Genomic DNA, 8,215 nt, shown 5'->3' with positions numbered 1-8,215 from the left:
TCAGTGCAACCAGGCTATGCTGATGAGACTTGTAGTCAGCACCTCCATCTGTATATCGCATGTATAAAATAATATATTTTAAAAATATGCGGGGTCCTCCGTATTTTTCCTAACCAGCTGAGAGAAAGCCGACAGCCAGGGGGGCTGGTGTTAATATTATGGGAAGGGGCCAATAACCATGGACCCCACTCAAAAATGAAGTGGGGTCCCCCCTATATTTATTAACCAGCAGAGGCTAAACAGACAGCTAGAACTGATATTAATAGGCTGGGAAGAATAGCAGCCCTCAGCCACCCCATAAATTGTGCATCCATTAGATGCCCCAACTCTGGCTCTTAGCCTCAGCTCTTCCCACTTGCACTGATGCGGTGGCAAGTGAGGTAATAGTTGTAGAGTTGATATATGCTGTTTTATGTTCGCTGACATCAAGTCGAGGGGTTAGTAATCGAGAAGTGGAACAATTCAAATTGAGGGGGCACCACAGAACAATCTAAAAGGGATCCAACCTCAGCCTATAATAACAATAGTCCAATCACATCCAAAAGAAAAGTATAGGCCAAAAAGAGGGGATTACCACAAGGCATGAAAATAGCGCATAGAAAATTTATTAGACATATTGAAACACACAGAAACCATTAAAAACATTAAAACGGTCACACATGTGACACAAAAAGACAATATATAGGCTTATGATAAAGCCACTACCCATAGGACTCAAAAGTGTGCAATCTATACAAATATAAACAGCATGCCATCACAGAAAATTGATAATCAGTCCACTGTTTGAACAAATATCTGGGTATAAACCACATACGTATACCTCTATTAGGTAAAAAAAATACCTTATTACAATTCAAGTTTTCCAGGTTACTTAAAATGTAAGGAGACACGAGGTAAGAGATAAACCTGTAAACACATGTAGCTTACCCTGCAGTAAAAAACTGCAACAGCCCATATATTAGAACAGCAATTTGCACAGTAGGGACACAGCTCAAGTTGCAGCAAATGCTGTGAAGACTGCCCCTGAGAGGAATCAAAAAAACATCTGTGACGGCATCAAATAAGGCACACTTAGAGCCCCATAAGTAATATATAACTGTTACAGTGAAAATAGTCTGGTTCCATCCAGACTTAATGAAGACCTGTTATTTACGGGATATTATAAAAAAACTCACGCCGTGCGCTGCTTAGAAGCCCGCTGTTTACCTTGGTTACCAGCTCCCTGCACCAGCGCGCTGGTATCTAAGGTACACAGCGGGTAACTAAGCGACGCCCTCGCTTAGTAACCCGCGGTTTACCTTGGATACCAGGCTCCAGCTCGCTGATCGCTGGTCTCCCGCCTGCCACACGCAGCGATGCATGCTGGCCAGCGGGAGACCAACGATCAAAAAAATGTCCAGGGCTTTTGAGTACGATCAACGATACCCGTCGGGGGGGGGGCAGTCGCTGATACCTGTCACACACAGCGATATCGCTGGTGAGATCGCTGTTGCATCACAAAACTTGTGACTCAGCAGTGATCTCGCTAGCGATCTCGCTGTGTGTGACAGGGGTTTAAAGCACATGCTGGTGTGATACATGGACATTTCAATAAGCAAACACTGAGCTTGAAGAGAGAATCCTTAATTAGGTAAGATTAGATAGGTGGTGTGAAAGTTTTGTGAGATCAAAGGGCTATTTGAAGGAAATAGCTCAGATATGGTAATGGACCATAAATCCTTCTGACAAATTGAGTCCTGTGTGACTAGAATCAAAGATTATAAAACAAAACCATACGGAACCAATTATATATCCCAATAGAGTCGCCCACTTTGTAGTGCCGACTAAATGGGAAATGGACACTCCAGCATAATATATTAAACAGGGAAAAAAAGGAGTGCAAGTCCAATATCATAAAAATAAACAAGATTTATTAAACATGTAGTACTGACAATTACATAAATGACAAAAGATATATGAAGGATCAGATAGTATCTGCTGCTTGTTAGTCCCAAGAATTAACAAAATAAAGTGCTTAGTGCTTGTAACAAATATGGGCCATACTTGAGGGATATAAAAGTAAAAGAGATCCTAACAGGTGCGCATCCTGAAAAAAATTCACTATCCCAAGCCATAGTGCTTACCCATATTGAACTCTGCCAAGGACCACAAGCAGCGCCGCCACCGACGCGCGTTTCGCCTCTTTTTTTCAAGGTGCCGTCAAAGATTGTAATGAATTTGTATTCCCCCCCCTCCCCCCCCGATGTTTCTGTGATTTAAAATTGCCTTTTAAAATGATAGCTTTATTCGGTCGTCCATGACAGCAGCACCTGATAGAGGGGATCCGCCCTTCAGGAACAGGAAATCCTACAGATACAAAAGGGCGGCACCTCTCCCACGCATCAGTTGGTTTCCTGTTCCTGGAGGACAGGATTCCCTACAGATCGTACCATCATGGAATCCGCAGGCCGGCTGTCCGACTCAGGTAGAGGGGGGTCTCCTACCTCGGGCAGTGCGCGGTCCCCTGGAAGCGCCACGGTGGGCCCGGGCAGGGCTCCACGACAGTGTGCGGAGCAGGTGGGAGCGGGGTCCGGCGGATGCCCGTCTCCAGGGCCGGTGCCGGCAGGTGAGTATGGATCCCCCCCGAACCCCGATCCTCCTGGTGCGGTCTCCCCTCGGTCCGGTAGCGGTCGGGGGCCGGCGGCTGTGGCTCGGTGGCGTGCGGGGAGCGCCGTGCCGGGTCGGGCGGCGCCGTGTCGCTGGCGGCCTGCGCGCCCTTCACGGAGGCCGGAAGTGACGCGGCCAGCGGGGGGCGGGGCCGGTAGCGCCTGGCCACAAGTCAGATGCTGGCCGGCTTTTCTCCCCTGTTTGTCCGGCGCGGGCGCCGGCATGGGGGCGGGGGGGGGGGCAAAGCGCAGGGAGGAGAGTCCATGGACTTCGGGAGGGGGAGGGGGGGGAATTAGCCCCTGGCCATGACACCTGTTAACCCGGATTTCCGGGGGGAGGATAAAAAAGGGCACAGAAACGCTGCAGAGCGGCTTTAGCTCATGTGCAGCAATGGACGAGCCAGAAGCTCCTGTGACCCAGCTGGACCGAGAGCAGGAACGTACCTCAGAGAGGTCCTAGGCCAGCTCCCAGCAAAAGAAAACACGAACTGGACAATCCAGCCACAAAAGTTCCTCCAGGCCGAAGGATCCAGCTCGCCCCCCCCCGTGATCCGGTACCTACGCCTTCTGCTCATGGTAAGAGATCTTCGTGAATGTGCCCTGATGCAGTGTTCCCCTTATGTTTTCCTCCTATAGGGGAAGAAGTGCGCTGACAAAGCAAAAAACAGGGAGTGCGCCCTTTGCAAATGCCCCTTGCCGGACGCCTACCCTAAAAAACTGTGCCAGTCATGTAAACGGCAGACGGTAAAAAAAAAAAAAAAAAAAATTAGGGAGTAGTCCCAAAAATTACCATACATACTTCCTTACCCTTTCCCCACTCCTACAGGTGGCGGAAGAAACCCCTGACTTCGCTACGAGTCTAAGGGAAATGATCAGGACAGAAGTTAAATCCCTAAAGTCCGTATCCCAGGGGGAGTCATCTAGGAAAAGAAAGAGAGCAAGTTTCTCAGGGTCGGGCTACTCAGCTGTCCCTAGAGGAAATGAAGATTCCTCAGAGCCCTCAACCTCCTCGTCAGCATCCTCTTCAGAGGAAGACGCCAGTCGTTTCTGCCTGGGCCTAAAACAAGTGGACAAACTAATCAAGGTAGTTAGGGCTACCATGGGGGTAACAGACACAAAACCAGAACGGTCAGCGCAGGACCTAATGTTCGGTGGTTTAGACCCCAGGAAACGTAAGTCGTTCCCGTTAAACGACAAGGTCCAAAACCTGATCAATAGGGAATGGAAGAAACCAGAAAGGAAAGGCTCCCTACCACCAGCTTTTAAGCAGCGATATTCCTTTGAGGACCCTGTGGTGAACAAATGGGACAAAGCCCCGAAATTGGACGCAGCAGTGGCTAAAGCTTCCAAAAAATCCGCTATTCCCTTTGATGACATGGCTTCTTTAAAAGATCCACTAGATAAGGCAGACTCCTACCTGAAAGGGACATGGGAAATGTCAGCTGGCGCCCTGAGACCGGCAGTAGCAGCTACCTGCACAGCCAAATCTATGATGGTCTGCCTGGACCATCTGGAATCACAATTAGAAGACAGAGCCTCGAGAGAATCTATCTTGAAGACCCTACCTACCATCCAGAATGCGGCAGCTTTTTTAGCCGACGCTTCGGCAGATTCGGCAAGAATGGCGGCCAAAGTTGCAGGTCTATCAAATGCAGCCCGAAGGGCTATATGGCTAAAGTGCTGGCTCGGGGATATCCAGGCCAGATCCTGACTTTGCTCCATCCCGTGTGAGGGGGAATATCTATTCGGACCAGTCCTAGATGAACTCCTGGAGAAAGCCGGCGACGATAAAAAGAAATTCCCTTCCCTGCCCACCCCTTCCTATAGACGTCCCTTTGCTAGGAAGAGATTTTTTCGTAGAAGATCATGCAGAGACCGGGGCAGATGGGAAGATAAAAAGAAAAAAGGTACCGGGTTTATGTTTGAAGGGGGACGCCATGAAGCATCCCGTGAGGTCAAGAAACCTCCCCAATGACTAGCGGCTCCGGTGGGAGGTAGACTATTGGCCTTCTACCAAGCCTGGTCAGGGATCTCAAACAGTAACTGGATCCTGGGGTTGGTAGCCTCAGGTCTAAGGCTAGAATTTGCCTATGCCCCCCAGAACAGTTTTAAGGTCATCCTGCTCAGGTCTTCCCTGTCGGAACAGGCTGCCCTAGAGACCGAAATCCATGACCTATGCCATAAAGGAGTACTGATAAAGGTCCTAGAGGCGGAGAAGGGCGAAGGCTTTTACTCCCCTCTATTTTTGGTCCGTAAACCGGATAATTCTTACAGGACCATAATCAACCTGAAGGCACTCAACAAATACCTGGTCATTCGGCCATTTAAAATGGAAACGATCAATTCCACAATAAAGTTACTGTTTGAAAACTGCTTTATGGTGGTGTTGGATTTAAAAGACGCCTACTACCATATACCCATCCATGCGTCTCATCAGCGTTTCCTTAGAGTTGCGGTTCATCTAGAGGGGTCATTGCAGCATTTCCAATATGTCGCCCTTCCCTTTGGTATAGCAGTTGCCCCCTGGGTTTTCACTAAAGTTATAGTGGAGGTTATGGCCCATCTACGAGAAGCAGACATCCTAGTAATCCCCTACCTGGATGACTTCCTTATTGTAGGCAGAACAGCAGACCATTGTCGGGATCAATTGCAAAAAGCAAAAACAGCTCTGGAACGGTTAGGGTGGCTACTAAACATTTAGAAGTCCCGTCTACAGCCCATGAGAGTTCAGCAGTTCTTGGGCCTAACCCTAGATTCGCGGAATCAGGAGTATCTTCTTCCACCCAAAAAATTAGTTTGCCTACGTCATCAGGTCTTGAACGCCTCCAATAACCCCACCATGTCTCTTATGAAGGCGATGTCCCTCCTAGGTTCTCTCTCGTCCTGCATCTCCGCGGTCCGGTGGGCCCAGTTCCATACAAGGGTGCTACAGGGCGAGGTTTTACGTCATCAAAAAATCCTGGGCGGTTATCTAGAAGGCCAGTTGACTTTGTCCCAACATACTTTGAAGTCCCTTGATTGGTGGCTAGACGAAAGCAATCTAGCCAGAGGGGTGCCCTGGGAATATAACATAACCTGGGTAGTCACCACAGACGCAAGCCCTACGGGTTGGGGGGCCCACATGGGGGAGGTCTTAATCCAGAACCTATGGGAGTACCATCAGTTGGAAATGTCCTCCAACCTGAAAGAGCTAACAGCCATGGAGCAGGCAGTGAAAAACCTTCTTATGTATCTACAGGGTCACCATGTTCGAATATTCTCCGACAATCAGGTCACCGTGGCTTACATCAACCACCAAGGTGGGACTTATTCCAGACCCCTGATGAAAGTAGCAGAGCGGCTGTGTCAATGGGCGGAGCAACATCTCCTGTCCTTAACAGCTCTGCACATAAAAGGAAAAGAAAACACCACAGCAGACTTCCTAAGCCGCAACATTTTAAGGCAAGGGGAATGGTCCTTAAAAACCTCCATCTTCGACCTGATCGTACAAAAATGGGGGCAGCCAGAAGTGGACCTCTTCGCCACCAGAGAGAACAGGAAAGTGCCTCAGTTCTGCTCGCTAAATCCCAGAGAAAGCCCTCTGGAGGTATATGCTCTTCTGATCAAATGGGACTTCGTGCTAGCATACGCCTTCGCTCCCCTGTCCCTACTACCACTGGTGATGAGGAAAGTCAGGAAGGACAAGGCGAGGATTATAATGATCGCCCCGCTTTGGCCCAGGAGGGCATGGTTCTCATGTGTCAGGACCATGTCCATATCCGACCCTTGGGTCCTACCAAACATCCCAGATCTCCTGTCCCAGGGCCCAGTTTACCATCCTCAGGTGGCTGGCCTACATCTGACGGTGTGGATTTTGAACGGACACTGCTAAAGGAGAAAGGTTTCTCCCCAGCCCTAATCAATACCCTGCTCAAAAGCAGAAAGCCAATTACAACCAAAATCTACGTTAGGATCTGGAAAAGATTCCTTCAGGGTTCAGGGGTAGTAGCTGGGCAGTCCACTCCCATAGCGCAGATCCTAGAGTTCTTACAAAGAGGTCTGGACATGGGGCTCTCTACCAGCACCCTTAAAGTACAGGTTTCGGCCTTAGGGGCGATTTTTAACTGCAACATCGCCAGTAACTTTTGGATCAATAGATTTATTAAGGCAACAGGCAGGTCAAGACCGGTAGTAAGAAATACATTTATGCCATGGGATCTAAACCTAGTCCTCACGGCTATGACAGAGGCCCCGTTTGAGCCTATCTCATGAGCCTCCACCAAAAACCTGTCACTTAAAGTGGCTCTTCTGGTTGCATTGACATCCGCCCATAGAGTAAGTGACATCCAGGCGTTATCCCCTGGAAAAAAGATAATGCCTTGTTTATCTCCTATCAGGGCACCAGGAAGGGCCTTGGGGCTTCAAAAAGCTCGCTAGCGAGGTGGATTAGGGAGGCCATTTCATTAGCATACATCTCAAAGGGCAAACAGGCTCCTGGAAGCTGAGGGCGCATTCCACCAGGGCCATGACAACCTCGTGGGCAGAGAGATCGGAGGTTTCGATCGACCAGATATGTAAGGCAGCTACTTGGTCCTCTCTGTGCACCTTTTGCAACCATTATAGACTAGACCTGCGTGCTTCCTCAGACCTCTCCTTTGGTGTCAGGGTTCTGCAGGCTGTAGTCCCTCCCTAAAATAATTATTCTCTGTAATTCTCTCAGGGGGTGCTGTCATGGACGACCGAATAAAGTCGTAGTTACTCACCGGTTAACGGTATTTTTCGGAGTCCATGACAGCACCCGTATATTCCCTCCCTTTACTTTAATTTGGGTGTGCACTTCTTCCTCTTATATGTATGGATCGCCCCCAGGGGTCACCAGGTCGGCGGGGTACTCGGAGCTGGGTCCGGCGGATTTCAATGGGAGATGTCACGGTAGCTGTGATCTGGTCCGTGGCCCTGGGCGTCCATTGTAAAAGGGGGATGTTGAGTTTGTGGATGATGATTAAAGTTTATTAGTGAATGATTCGTGACGCCACCTGTGTTGTTCGGCAATGAAGATGTTAAGCCGACGCTGCAGACAGATCCTCTGGGACAGATGGTGTGGTGCAGCAATGATGGTGTAGACCTCCACAGGTAGGGCTATAGTCCCAGGGCAGAGTAGATGAAGAAGATAGGTGTTAAGAGAGAGACTGTGGTGTCTGGCACCGAGATGTAGCAGTGCTGAGTGGGTTGGCGCAGTAATAAGCGGAGGACACCAGGGCATGTAGTTCCAAAGCTTTACTCACAGTTTGTTGAGCATACAGGTGCCCGCATCCATGCTGTGTCCTCCAGGTCAGGGGCTCAGCCAACCTCCAGGCAAGATGAAGTACTCCCTTCCAACACTCCGCCAACATATGTGCCTTTTCTGAACGTCTCCCTTTTGCGCCTATATTGAAGTACTCTCAGTACTGAGTTACACTGCAGTTCCTCCTGTCAGATGTTCCTATGAACTCTACTTGTACGGCAGACAGCTGTAGCCTGCTTCGGGGACTCTTTCATACTAAGTCCTGGCTCACTCTCATTGCTGTTGTGCCCCCAAGTCTTGTGTGGTA

This window comes from Dendrobates tinctorius, unplaced genomic scaffold (assembly GCF_039654945.1).
Source record: "Dendrobates tinctorius isolate UK_male_01 unplaced genomic scaffold, ASM3965494v1 ptg000022l, whole genome shotgun sequence".
In the NCBI taxonomy this organism is placed as follows: domain Eukaryota; kingdom Metazoa; phylum Chordata; class Amphibia; order Anura; family Dendrobatidae; genus Dendrobates; species Dendrobates tinctorius.
The sequence above is the reverse complement of the archived record's forward strand: the minus strand, read 5'-3'. Positions refer to the sequence as shown.